At 40.5% G+C, this 12,686-nt stretch overlaps 1 protein-coding gene and 27 non-coding genes across 28 annotated transcripts in view; 1 reads left to right on the plus strand and 27 right to left on the minus strand.

Annotated features, from left to right (window-relative positions):
* The window catches only part of m1ap (meiosis 1 associated protein), a 38,869-nt gene that overhangs the window by 7,378 nt on the left and 18,805 nt on the right, over positions 1-12,686 (plus strand). The window lies entirely within an intron of this gene.
* On the minus strand, positions 184-255 carry trnaa-ugc (transfer RNA alanine (anticodon UGC)). The gene has a single exon. It is a non-coding gene; the product is annotated as a tRNA-Ala (tRNA).
* trnaa-cgc (transfer RNA alanine (anticodon CGC)) lies at positions 1,131-1,202 on the minus strand. Its single transcript has one exon. It is a non-coding gene; the product is annotated as a tRNA-Ala (tRNA).
* trnaa-cgc (transfer RNA alanine (anticodon CGC)) lies at positions 1,836-1,907 on the minus strand. Its single transcript has one exon. It is a non-coding gene; the product is annotated as a tRNA-Ala (tRNA).
* Positions 2,154-2,225, minus strand: trnaa-cgc (transfer RNA alanine (anticodon CGC)). Its single transcript has one exon. It is a non-coding gene; the product is annotated as a tRNA-Ala (tRNA).
* Positions 2,465-2,536, minus strand: trnaa-cgc (transfer RNA alanine (anticodon CGC)). The gene has a single exon. It is a non-coding gene; the product is annotated as a tRNA-Ala (tRNA).
* trnaa-cgc (transfer RNA alanine (anticodon CGC)) lies at positions 2,783-2,854 on the minus strand. The gene has a single exon. It is a non-coding gene; the product is annotated as a tRNA-Ala (tRNA).
* trnaa-cgc (transfer RNA alanine (anticodon CGC)) lies at positions 3,101-3,172 on the minus strand. Its single transcript has one exon. It is a non-coding gene; the product is annotated as a tRNA-Ala (tRNA).
* trnaa-cgc (transfer RNA alanine (anticodon CGC)) lies at positions 3,418-3,489 on the minus strand. The gene has a single exon. It is a non-coding gene; the product is annotated as a tRNA-Ala (tRNA).
* trnaa-cgc (transfer RNA alanine (anticodon CGC)) lies at positions 3,736-3,807 on the minus strand. Its single transcript has one exon. It is a non-coding gene; the product is annotated as a tRNA-Ala (tRNA).
* Positions 4,055-4,126, minus strand: trnaa-cgc (transfer RNA alanine (anticodon CGC)). The gene has a single exon. It is a non-coding gene; the product is annotated as a tRNA-Ala (tRNA).
* Positions 4,374-4,445, minus strand: trnaa-cgc (transfer RNA alanine (anticodon CGC)). Its single transcript has one exon. It is a non-coding gene; the product is annotated as a tRNA-Ala (tRNA).
* On the minus strand, positions 4,692-4,763 carry trnaa-cgc (transfer RNA alanine (anticodon CGC)). Its single transcript has one exon. It is a non-coding gene; the product is annotated as a tRNA-Ala (tRNA).
* On the minus strand, positions 5,009-5,080 carry trnaa-cgc (transfer RNA alanine (anticodon CGC)). Its single transcript has one exon. It is a non-coding gene; the product is annotated as a tRNA-Ala (tRNA).
* trnaa-cgc (transfer RNA alanine (anticodon CGC)) lies at positions 5,327-5,398 on the minus strand. The gene has a single exon. It is a non-coding gene; the product is annotated as a tRNA-Ala (tRNA).
* trnaa-cgc (transfer RNA alanine (anticodon CGC)) lies at positions 5,964-6,035 on the minus strand. Its single transcript has one exon. It is a non-coding gene; the product is annotated as a tRNA-Ala (tRNA).
* Positions 6,601-6,672, minus strand: trnaa-ugc (transfer RNA alanine (anticodon UGC)). The gene has a single exon. It is a non-coding gene; the product is annotated as a tRNA-Ala (tRNA).
* Positions 6,918-6,989, minus strand: trnaa-cgc (transfer RNA alanine (anticodon CGC)). Its single transcript has one exon. It is a non-coding gene; the product is annotated as a tRNA-Ala (tRNA).
* On the minus strand, positions 7,237-7,308 carry trnaa-cgc (transfer RNA alanine (anticodon CGC)). Its single transcript has one exon. It is a non-coding gene; the product is annotated as a tRNA-Ala (tRNA).
* Positions 7,874-7,945, minus strand: trnaa-cgc (transfer RNA alanine (anticodon CGC)). Its single transcript has one exon. It is a non-coding gene; the product is annotated as a tRNA-Ala (tRNA).
* trnaa-cgc (transfer RNA alanine (anticodon CGC)) lies at positions 8,510-8,581 on the minus strand. The gene has a single exon. It is a non-coding gene; the product is annotated as a tRNA-Ala (tRNA).
* Positions 9,147-9,218, minus strand: trnaa-ugc (transfer RNA alanine (anticodon UGC)). Its single transcript has one exon. It is a non-coding gene; the product is annotated as a tRNA-Ala (tRNA).
* trnaa-cgc (transfer RNA alanine (anticodon CGC)) lies at positions 9,464-9,535 on the minus strand. Its single transcript has one exon. It is a non-coding gene; the product is annotated as a tRNA-Ala (tRNA).
* Positions 10,101-10,172, minus strand: trnaa-ugc (transfer RNA alanine (anticodon UGC)). The gene has a single exon. It is a non-coding gene; the product is annotated as a tRNA-Ala (tRNA).
* Positions 10,418-10,489, minus strand: trnaa-cgc (transfer RNA alanine (anticodon CGC)). Its single transcript has one exon. It is a non-coding gene; the product is annotated as a tRNA-Ala (tRNA).
* Positions 11,055-11,126, minus strand: trnaa-cgc (transfer RNA alanine (anticodon CGC)). The gene has a single exon. It is a non-coding gene; the product is annotated as a tRNA-Ala (tRNA).
* trnaa-cgc (transfer RNA alanine (anticodon CGC)) lies at positions 11,690-11,761 on the minus strand. Its single transcript has one exon. It is a non-coding gene; the product is annotated as a tRNA-Ala (tRNA).
* Positions 12,159-12,230, minus strand: trnaa-ugc (transfer RNA alanine (anticodon UGC)). Its single transcript has one exon. It is a non-coding gene; the product is annotated as a tRNA-Ala (tRNA).

The raw sequence follows: 12,686 nt of genomic DNA on the forward strand, positions 1-12,686 counted from the left end.
GGTTAGAGTTTCAACTCTACAAAGGTTCACCTTGATTACAATTTTTTTTTTCTAAATTCTTGAGGTTATCCCCACAAGTTTCTGATTCTTTGCTAGTTTAGCTATGAGGGAAAAATAGTTCTCACAGACCCACTTGAGGAGGATAGCATGTTCTTCTAGAGTCAGTCAGAGAGTGTGCAAGAATGGAGATGCTGGGGATTGAACCCAGGACCTCATACATGCAAAGCATGCGCTCTACCACTGAGCTACATCCCCTTCCACGATGGCGAATATTACCTTATCTTCAGATGTGTACAGCACACCAAACAAATACAAATTGTTAAAGTGTCTGAGGTTCGACTCTACAAAGAATCACATTTATTACAAGGTTTTTTTTTCTAGATTCTTGAGGTTATCCTCACAAGTTACTGATTCTTTGCTAGTTTAGCTATGAGGGAAACATAATTCTCACAGACCCACTTGAGGAGGATAGCATAGGCTCTTCTAGAGTCAGTCAGAGAGTGTGCAAGAATGGAGATGCTGGGGATTGGACCCAGGACCTCATACATGCGAAGCATGCGCTACATCCCCTTCCACAATGGCGAATATTGCCTTATCTTCAGATGTGTACAGCACACCTAACAAATACAAATGGTTAGAGTTTCAACTACAAAGAATTACCTTGATTAAAAAAAAAAAAATTCTAAATTCTTGAGGTTATCCTCACAAGTTTCTGATTCTTTGCTAGTTTAGCTATGAGGGAAACATAATTCTCACAGACCTACTTGAGGAGGATAGCATGTTCTTCTAGAGTCAGTCAGAGAGTGTGCAAGATTGGAGATGCTGGGGATTGAACCCAGGATCTCCAATCTTGCAGTTGAATCAACTACAAAGAATCTTTGTAGTTGATTCTTTTTCAACTACAAAGAATCAACTACAAAGAATCTTTGTAGTTGATTCTTTTTCAACTACAAAGAATCAACTACAAAGAATCACCTTGATTACAAGTATTTTTTTCTAAATTCTTGAGGTTATCCTCACAAGTTTCTGATTCTTTGCTAGTTTAGCTATGAGGGAAACATAATTCTCACAGACCTACTTGATGAGGATAGCATTAGCTCTTCTAGAGTCAGTCAGAGAGTGTGCAAGATTGGAGATGCTGGGGATTGAACCATGGACCTCATACATGCGAAGCATGCGCTCTACCACTGAGCTACATCCCCTTCCACGATGGCGAATATTGCCTTATTTTCAGTCGTGAACAGCACACCAAACAAATACAAATGGTTAGAGTTTCAACTCTACAAAGGTTCACCTTGATTACAATTTTTTTTTTCTAAATTCTTGAGGTTATCCCCACAAGTTTCTGATTCTTTGCTAGTTTAGCTATGAGGGAAACATAGTTCTCACAGACCCACTTGAGGAGGATAGCATTAGCTCTTCTAGAGTCAGTCAGAGAGTGTGCAAGATTGGAGATGCTGGGGATTGAACCCAGGACCTCATAAATGCGAAGCATGCGCTCTACCACTGAGCAAAATCCCCTTCCAAAATGGTGAATATTGCCTTATCTTCAGATGTGTACAGCACACCTAACAAATACAAATGGTTAGAGTTTCAACTACAAAGAATCACCTTGATTACAAGTTTTTTTTTCTAAATTCTTCAGGTTATCCTCACAAGTTTCTGATTCTTTGCTAGTTTAGCTATGAGGGAAACATAATTCTCACAGACCCACTTGAGGGGTGGGGTGGGTCTGTGAGAATTATGTTTAGCTATGAGGGAAACATAATTCTCACAGACCCACTTGAGGAGGATAGCATAGGCTCTTCTAGAGTCAGTCAGAGAGTGTGCAAGATTGGAGATGCTGGGGATTGAACCCAGGACCTCATACATGCGAAGCATGCGCTCTACCACTGAGCTACATCCCCTTCCATGATGGCGAATATTACCTTATCTTCAGTCATGTACAGCACACCAAACAAATACAAATGGTTAGAGTTTCAACTACAAAGAATCACCTTGATTAAAAAAACAAAAATTCTAAATTCTTGAGGTTACCCTCACAAGTTTCTGATTCTTTGCTAGTTTAGCTATGAGGGAAACATAATTCTCACAGACCTACTTGATGAGGATAGCATTAGCTCTTCTAGAGTCAGTCAGAGAGTGTGCAAGATTGGAGATGCTGGGGATTGAACTCAGGACCTCATACATGCGAAGCATGCGCTCTACCACTGAGCTACATCCCCTTCCACGATGGCGAATATCTTCAGTCGTGTACAGCACACCAAACAAATACAAATGGTTAGAGTTTCAACTCTACAAAGGTTCACCTTGATTACAATTTTTTTTTTCTAAATTCTTGATGTTATCCCCACAAGTTTCTGATTCTTTGCTAGTTTAGCTATGAGGGAAACATAGTTCTCACAGACCCACTTGAGGAGGATAGCATTAGCTCTTCTAGAGTCAGTCAGAGAGTGTGCAAGATTGGAGATGCTGGGGATTGAACCCAGGACCTCATACATGCGAAGCATGCGCTCTACCACTGAGCTACATCCCCTTCCACGATGGCGAATATTACCTTATCTTCAGTCGTGAACAGCACACCAAACAAATACAAATGGTTAGAGTTTCAACTACAAAGAATCACCTTGATTAAAAAAAAAAAAATTCTAAATTCTTGAGGTTATCCCCACAAGTTTCTGATTCTTTGCTAGTTTAGCTATGAGGGAAACATAATTCTCACAGACCCACTTGAGGAGGATAGCATAGGCTCTTCTAGAGTCAGTCAGAGAGTGTGCAAGATTGGAGATGCTGGGGATTGAACCAAGGACCTCATACATGCGAAGCATGCGCTCTACCACTGAGCTACATCCCCTACCACAATGGCAAATATTGCCTTATCTTCAGATGTGTACAGCACACCTAACAAATACAAATGGTTAGAGTTTCAACTACAAAGAATCACCTTGATTAAAAAAAAAAAAATTCTAAATTCTTGAGGTTATCCCCACAAGTTTCTGATTCTTTGCTAGTTTAGCTATGAGGGAAACATAATTCTCACAGACCCACTTGAGGAGGATAGCATAGGCTCTTCTAGAGTCAGTCAGAGAGTGTGCAAGATTGGAGATGCTGGGGATTGAACCAAGGACCTCATACATGCGAAGCATGCGCTCTACCACTGAGCTACATCCCCTTCCAAAATGGTGAATATTACCTTATCTTCAGTCAAGTACAGCACACCTAACAAATACAAATGGTTAGAGTTTCAACTACAAAGAATCACCTTGATTACAAGTTTTTTTTTCTAAATTCTTCAGGTTATCCTCACAAGTTACTGATTCTTTGCTAGTTTATCTATGAGGGAAACATAATTCTCACAGACCCACTTGAGGAGGATAGCATAGGCTCTTCTAGAGTCAGTCAGAGAGTGTGCAAGATTGGAGATGCTGGGGATTGAACCCAGGTCCTCATACACGCGAAGCATGTGCTCTACCACTGAGCTACATCCCCTTCCACGATGGCGAATATTACCTTATCTTCAGTCATGTACAGCACACCAAACAAATACAAATGGTTAGAGTTTCAACTACAAAGAATCACCTTGATTAAAAAAAAAAAAATTCTAAATTCTTGAGGTTATCCTCACAAGTTTCTGATTCTTTGCTAGTTTAGCTATGAGGGAAACATAATTCTCACAGACCTACTTGAGGAGGATAGCATAGGCTCTTCTAGAGTCAGTCAGTGAGTGTGCAAGAATGGAGATGCTGGGGATTGAACCCAGGACCTCATACATGCGAAGCATGCGCTCTACCACTGAGCTACATCCCCTTCCACGATGGCGAATATTGCCTTATTTTCAGTCGTGAACAGCACACCAAACAAATACAAATGGTTAGAGTTTCAACTCTACAAAGGTTCACCTTGATTACAATTTTTTTTTTCTAAATTCTTGATGTTATCCTCACAAGTTTCTGATTCTTTGCTAGTTTAGCTATGAGGGAAACATAATTCTCACAGACCTACTTGATGAGGATAGCATTAGCTCTTCTAGAGTCAGTCAGAGAGTGTGCAAGATTGGAGATGCTGGGGATTGAACCCAGGACCTCATACATGCGAAGCATGCGCTCTACCACTGAGCTACATCCCCTTCCACGATGGCGAATATTACCTTATCTTCAGTCGTGTACAGCACACCAAACAAATACAAATGGTTAGAGTTTCAACTCTACAAAGGTTCACCTTGATTACAATTTTTTTTTTCTAGATTCTTGAGGTTATCCTCACAAGTTACTGATTCTTTGCTAGTTTAGCTATGAGGGAAACATAATTCTCACAGACCCACTTGAGGAGGATAGCATAGGCTCTTCTAGAGTCAGTCAGAGAGTGTGCAAGATTGGAGATGCTGGGGATTGAACCCAGGACCTCATACATGCGAAGCATGCGCTCTACCACTGAGCTACATCCCCTACCACAATGGCGAATATTGCCTTATCTTCAGATGTGTACAGCACACCTAACAAATACAAATGGTTAGAGTTTCAACTACAAAGAATCACCTTGATTAAAAAAAAAAAAATTCTAAATTCTTGAGGTTATCCCCACAAGTTTCTGATTCTTTGCTAGTTTAGCTATGAGGGAAACATAATTCTCACAGACCCACTTGAGGAGGATAGCATAGGCTCTTCTAGAGTCAGTCAGAGAGTGTGCAAGATTGGAGATGCTGGGGATTGAACCAAGGACCTCATACATGCGAAGCATGCGCTCTACCACTGAGCTACATCCCCTTCCAAAATGGTGAATATTACCTTATCTTCAGTCAAGTACAGCACACCTAACAAATACAAATGGTTAGAGTTTCAACTACAAAGAATCACCTTGATTACAAGTTTTTTTTTCTAAATTCTTCAGGTTATCCTCACAAGTTACTGATTCTTTGCTAGTTTATCTATGAGGGAAACATAATTCTCACAGACCCACTTGAGGAGGATAGCATAGGCTCTTCTAGAGTCAGTCAGAGAGTGTGCAAGATTGGAGATGCTGGGGATTGAACCCAGGTCCTCATACATGCGAAGCATGTGCTCTACCACTGAGCTACATCCCCTTCCACGATGGCGAATATTACCTTATCTTCAGTCATGTACAGCACACCAAACAAATACAAATGGTTAGAGTTTCAACTACAAAGAATCACCTTGATTAAAAAAAAAAAAATTCTAAATTCTTGAGGTTATCCTCACAAGTTTCTGATTCTTTGCTAGTTTAGCTATGAGGGAAACATAATTCTCACAGACCTACTTGATGAGGATAGCATTAGCTCTTCTAGAGTCAGTCAGAGAGTGTGCAAGATTGGAGATGCTGGGGATTGAACCCAGGACCTCATACATGCGAAGCATGCGCTCTACCACTGAGCTACATCCCCTTCCACGATGGCGAATATTACCTTATCTTCAGTCGTGTACAGCACACCAAACAAATACAAATGGTTAGAGTTTCAACTCTACAAAGGTTCACCTTGATTACAATTTTTTTTTTCTAAATTCTTGAGGTTATCCCCACAAGTTTCTGATTCTTTGCTAGTTTAGCTATGAGGGAAACATAGTTCTCACAGACCCACTTGAGGAGGATAGCATTAGCTCTTCTAGAGTCAGTCAGAGAGTGTGCAAGATTGGAGATGCTGGGGATTGAACCCAGGACCTCATAAATGCGAAGCATGCGCTCTACCACTGAGCAAAATCCCCTTCCAAAATGGTGAATATTACCTTATCTTCAGTCATGTACAGCACACCAAACAAATACAAATGGTTAGAGTTTCAACTACAAAGAATCACCTTGATTAAAAAAAAAAAAATTCTAAATTCTTGAGGTTATCCTCACAAGTTTCTGATTCTTTGCTAGTTTAGCTATGAGGGAAACATAATTCTCACAGACCTACTTGATGAGGATAGCATTAGCTCTTCTAGAGTCAGTCAGAGAGTGTGCAAGATTGGAGATGCTGGGGATTGAACCCAGGACCTCATACATGCGAAGCATGCGCTCTACCACTGAGCTACATCCCCTTCCACGATGGCGAATATGACCTTATCTTCTTTCGTGTACAGCACACCAAACAAATACAAATGGTTAGAGTTTCAACTCTACAAAGGTTCACCTTGATTACAATTTTTTTTTTCTAAATTCTTGAGGTTATCCCCACAAGTTTCTGATTCTTTGCTAGTTTAGCTATGAGGGAAACATAGTTCTCACAGACCCACTTGAGGAGGATAGCATTAGCTCTTCTAGAGTCAGTCAGAGAGTGTGCAAGATTGGAGATGCTGGGGATTGAACCCAGGACCTCATAAATGCGAAGCATGCGCTCTACCACTGAGCAAAATCCCCTTCCAAAATGGTGAATATTGCCTTATCTTCAGATGTGTACAGCACACCTAACAAATACAAATGGTTAGAGTTTCAACTACAAAGAATCACCTTGATTAAAAAAAAAAAAATTCTAAATTCTTCAGGTTATCCTCACAAGTTTCTGATTCTTTGCTAGTTTAGCTATGAGGGAAACATAATTCTCACAGACCCACTTGAGGAGGATAGCATAGGCTCTTCTAGAGTCAGTCAGTGAGTGTGCAAGAATGGAGATGCTGGGGATTGAATCCAGGACCTCATACATGCAAAGCATGCGCTCTACCACTAAGCTACATCCCCTTCCACAATGGCGAATATTGCCTTATCTTCAGATGTGTACAGCACACCTAACAAATACAAATGGTTAGAGTTTCAACTACAAAGAATCACCTTGATTAAAAAAAAAAAATTCTAAATTCTTGAGGTTATCCTCACAAGTTTCTGATTCTTTGCTAGTTTAGCTATGAGGGAAACATAATTCTCACAGACCTACTTGATGAGGATAGCATTAGCTCTTCTAGAGTCAGTCAGAGAGTGTGCAAGATTGGAGATGCTGGGGATTGAACCCAGGACCTCATACATGCGAAGCATGCGCTCTACCACTGAGCTACATCCCCTTCCACGATGGCGAATATTACCTTATCTTCAGTCGTGTACAGCACACCAAACAAATACAAATGGTTAGAGTTTCAACTCTACAAAGGTTCACCTTGATTACAATTTTTTTTTTCTAAATTCTTGAGGTTATCCCCACAAGTTTCTGATTCTTTGCTAGTTTAGCTATGAGGGAAACATAGTTCTCACAGACCTACTTGATGAGGATAGCATTAGCTCTTCTAGAGTCAGTCAGAGAGTGTGCAAGATTGGAGATGCTGGGGATTGAACCCAGGACCTCATACATGCGAAGCATGCGCTCTACCACTGAGCTACATCCCCTTCCACGATGGCGAATATTACCTTATCTTCAGTCGTGTACAGCACACCAAACAAATACAAATGGTTAGAGTTTCAACTCTACAAAGGTTCACCTTGATTACAATTTTTTTTTTCTAAATTCTTGAGGTTATCCCCACAAGTTTCTGATTCTTTGCTAGTTTAGCTATGAGGGAAACATAGTTCTCACAGACCCACTTGAGGAGGATAGCATTAGCTCTTCTAGAGTCAGTCAGAGAGTGTGCAAGATTGGAGATGCTGGGGATTGAACCCAGGACCTCATAAATGCGAAGCATGCGCTCTACCACTGAGCAAAATCCCCTTCCAAAATGGTGAATATTACCTTATCTTCAGTCATGTACAGCACACCAAACAAATACAAATGGTTAGAGTTTCAACTACAAAGAATCACCTTGATTAAAAAAAAAAAATTTCTAAATTCTTGAGGTTATCCTCACAAGTTTCTGATTCTTTGCTAGTTTAGCTATGAGGGAAACATAATTCTCACAGACCGACTTGATGAGGATAGCATTAGCTCTTCTAGAGTCAGTCAGAGAGTGTGCAAGATTGGAGATGCTGGGGATTGAACCCAGGACCTCATACATGCGAAGCATGCGCTCTACCACTGAGCTACATCCCCTTCCACGATGGCGAATATGACCTTATCTTCTTTCGTGTACAGCACACCAAACAAATACAAATGGTTAGAGTTTCAACTCTACAAAGGTTCACCTTGATTACAATTTTTTTTTCTAAATTCTTGAGGTTATCCCCACAAGTTTCTGATTCTTTGCTAGTTTAGCTATGAGGGAAACATAGTTCTCACAGACCCACTTGAGGAGGATAGCATTAGCTCTTCTAGAGTCAGTCAGAGAGTGTGCAAGATTGGAGATGCTGGGGATTGAACCCAGGACCTCATAAATGCGAAGCATGCGCTCTACCACTGAGCAAAATCCCCTTCCAAAATGGTGAATATTACCTTATCTTCAGTCATGTACAGCACACCAAACAAATACAAATGGTTAGAGTTTCAACTACAAAGAATCACCTTGATTAAAAAAAAAAAATTTCTAAATTCTTGAGGTTATCCTCACAAGTTTCTGATTCTTTGCTAGTTTAGCTATGAGGGAAACATAATTCTCACAGACCTACTTGATGAGGATAGCATTAGCTCTTCTAGAGTCAGTCAGAGAGTGTGCAAGATTGGAGATGCTGGGGATTGAACCCAGGACCTCATACATGCGAAGCATGCGCTCTACCACTGAGCTACATCCCCTTCCACGATGGCGAATATGACCTTATCTTCTTTCGTGTACAGCACACCAAACAAATACAAATGGTTAGAGTTTCAACTCTACAAAGGTTCACCTTGATTACAATTTTTTTTTTCTAAATTCTTGAGGTTATCCCCACAAGTTTCTGATTCTTTGCTAGTTTAGCTATGAGGGAAACATAGTTCTCACAGACCCACTTGAGGAGGATAGCATTAGCTCTTCTAGAGTCAGTCAGAGAGTGTGCAAGATTGGAGATGCTGGGGATTGAACCCAGGACCTCATAAATGCGAAGCATGCGCTCTACCACTGAGCAAAATCCCCTTCCAAAATGGTGAATATTGCCTTATCTTCAGATGTGTACAGCACACCTAACAAATACAAATGGTTAGAGTTTCAACTACAAAGAATCACCTTGATTAAAAAAAAAAAAATTCTAAATTCTTCAGGTTATCCTCACAAGTTTCTGATTCTTTGCTAGTTTAGCTATGAGGGAAACATAATTCTCACAGACCCACTTGAGGAGGATAGCATAGGCTCTTCTAGAGTCAGTCAGTGAGTGTGCAAGAATGGAGATGCTGGGGATTGAATCCAGGACCTCATACATGCAAAGCATGCGCTCTACCACTAAGCTACATCCCCTTCCACAATGGCGAATATTGCCTTATCTTCAGATGTGTACAGCACACCTAACAAATACAAATGGTTAGAGTTTCAACTACAAAGAATCACCTTGATTAAAAAAAAAAAATTCTAAATTCTTGAGGTTATCCTCACAAGTTTCTGATTCTTTGCTAGTTTAGCTATGAGGGAAACATAATTCTCACAGACCTACTTGATGAGGATAGCATTAGCTCTTCTAGAGTCAGTCAGAGAGTGTGCAAGATTGGAGATGCTGGGGATTGAACCCAGGACCTCATACATGCGAAGCATGCGCTCTACCACTGAGCTACATCCCCTTCCACGATGGCGAATATGACCTTATCTTCTTTCGTGTACAGCACACCAAACAAATACAAATGGTTAGAGTTTCAACTCTACAAAGGTTCACCTTGATTACAATTTTTTTTTTCTAAATTCTTGAGGTTATCCCCACAAGTTTCTGATTCTTTGCTAGTTTAGCTATGAGGGAAACATAGTTCTCACAGACCCACTTGAGGAGGATAGCATTAGCTCTTCTAGAGTCAGTCAGAGAGTGTGCAAGATTGGAGATGCTGGGGATTGAACCCAGGACCTCATAAATGCGAAGCATGCGCTCTACCACTGAGCAAAATCCCCTTCCAAAATGGTGAATATTGCCTTATCTTCAGATGTGTACAGCACACCTAACAAATACAAATGGTTAGAGTTTCAACTACAAAGAATCACCTTGATTAAAAAAAAAAAAATTCTAAATTCTTCAGGTTATCCTCACAAGTTTCTGATTCTTTGCTAGTTTAGCTATGAGGGAAACATAATTCTCACAGACCCACTTGAGGAGGATAGCATAGGCTCTTCTAGAGTCAGTCAGTGAGTGTGCAAGAATGGAGATGCTGGGGATTGAATCCAGGACCTCATACATGCAAAGCATGCGCTCTACCACTAAGCTACATCCCCTTCCACAATGGCGAATATTGCCTTATCTTCAGATGTGTACAGCACACCTAACAAATACAAATGGTTAGAGTTTCAACTACAAAGAATCACCTTGATTAAAAAAAAAAAATTCTAAATTCTTGAGGTTATCCTCACAAGTTTCTGATTCTTTGCTAGTTTAGCTATGAGGGAAACATAATTCTCACAGACCTACTTGATGAGGATAGCATTAGCTCTTCTAGAGTCAGTCAGAGAGTGTGCAAGATTGGAGATGCTGGGGATTGAACCCAGGACCTCATACATGCGAAGCATGCGCTCTACCACTGAGCTACATCCCCTTCCACGATGGCGAATATTACCTTATCTTCAGTCGTGTACAGCACACCAAACAAATACAAATGGTTAGAGTTTCAACTCTACAAAGGTTCACCTTGATTACAATTTTTTTTTTCTAAATTCTTGAGGTTATCCCCACAAGTTTCTGATTCTTTGCTAGTTTAGCTATGAGGGAAACATAGTTCTCACAGACCCACTTGAGGAGGATAGCATTAGCTCTTCTAGAGTCAGTCAGAGAGTGTGCAAGATTGGAGATGCTGGGGATTGAACCCAGGACCTCATAAATGCGAAGCATGCGCTCTACCACTGAGCAAAATCCCCTTCCAAAATGGTGAATATTACCTTATCTTCAGTCATGTACAGCACACCAAACAAATACAAATGGTTAGAGTTTCAACTACAAAGAATCACCTTGATTAAAAAAAAAAAATTTCTAAATTCTTGAGGTTATCCTCACAAGTTTCTGATTCTTTGCTAGTTTAGCTATGAGGGAAACATAATTCTCACAGACCTACTTGATGAGGATAGCATTAGCTCTTCTAGAGTCAGTCAGAGAGTGTGCAAGATTGGAGATGCTGGGGATTGAACCCAGGACCTCATACATGCGAAGCATGCGCTCTACCACTGAGCTACATCCCCTTCCACGATGGCGAATATGACCTTATCTTCTTTCGTGTACAGCACACCAAACAAATACAAATGGTTAGAGTTTCAACTCTACAAAGGTTCACCTTGATTACAATTTTTTTTTTCTAAATTCTTGAGGTTATCCCCACAAGTTTCTGATTCTTTGCTAGTTTAGCTATGAGGGAAACATAGTTCTCACAGACCCACTTGAGGAGGATAGCATTAGCTCTTCTAGAGTCAGTCAGAGAGTGTGCAAGATTGGAGATGCTGGGGATTGAACCCAGGACCTCATAAATGCGAAGCATGCGCTCTACCACTGAGCAAAATCCCCTTCCAAAATGGTGAATATTGCCTTATCTTCAGATGTGTACAGCACACCTAACAAATACAAATGGTTAGAGTTTCAACTACAAAGAATCACCTTGATTACAAGTTTTTTTTTCTAAATTCTCAGGTTATCCTCACAAGTTACTGATTCTTTGCTAGTTTAGCTATGAGGGAAACATAATTCTCACAGACCCACTTGAGGAGGATAGCATAGGCTCTTCTAGAGCCAGTCAGAGAGTGTGCAAGATTGGAGATGCTGGGGATTGAACCCAGGACCTCATACATGCGAAGCATGCGCTCTACCACTGAGCTACATCCCCTTCCACGATGGCGAATATTACCTTATCTTCAGTCATGTACAGCACACCAAACAAATACAAATGGTTAGAGTTTCAACTACAAAGAATCACCTTGATTACAAGTATTTTTTTCTAAATTCTTCAGGTTATCCTCACAAGTTTCTGATTCTTTGCTAGTTTAGCTAGCAAAGAATCTTTAGGTTTGCTAGTTTAGCTATTAGGGAAACATAATTCTCACAGACCTACTTGAGGAGGACAGACCTACTTTGAGGAGGATAGGTCTGTGAGAAATTCTTCAGGTTATCCTCACAAGTTTCTGATTCTTTGCTAGTTTAGCTATGAGGGAAACATAATTCTCACAGACCTACTTGAGGAGGATAGCATGTTCTTCTAGAGTCAGTCAGTGAGTGTGCAAGATTGGAGACGCTGGGGATTGAACCCAGGACCTCATACATGCAAAGCATGCGCTCTACCACTGAGCTACATCCCCTTCCACAATGGTGAATATTGCCTTATCTTCAGACGTGTATAGTATGGAGGACCATACATGACTTAAGTAAAAATAAATAAATAAATGTATAAATGAATACAGAAATAAATAAATAAATAAAAAAGGAAATAAATAAATTAATACAGAAATAAATAGTTTCTCTGGTCACATCTGCTCAGAGATCAGCGGCTTCATGATAAGAGCAGAGGCTGCAGGTGGTTTGTACCGAGCTGGAGTTTCTGTTTCCTCCTCCTCCTCTCGGCTCGCTCATTGTGCTCAGTACAACACGAGACGTGACGCTCACAGTCAGGACTACTGACAGCTAAATCATCCCAATAAACAATAACCTTAACTAACCCTCTGAACTTGAATTAGTTCATTTTAAGTGTGAACTGGCTCAACGCTGCAAGTCAGATGGATGTCTCACCTCTAATGCTTTAATGGAAAATGAAGAAT

This window comes from Platichthys flesus, chromosome 24, assembly GCF_949316205.1.
Source record: "Platichthys flesus chromosome 24, fPlaFle2.1, whole genome shotgun sequence".
Classification (NCBI taxonomy): Eukaryota; Metazoa; Chordata; class Actinopteri; order Pleuronectiformes; family Pleuronectidae; genus Platichthys; species Platichthys flesus.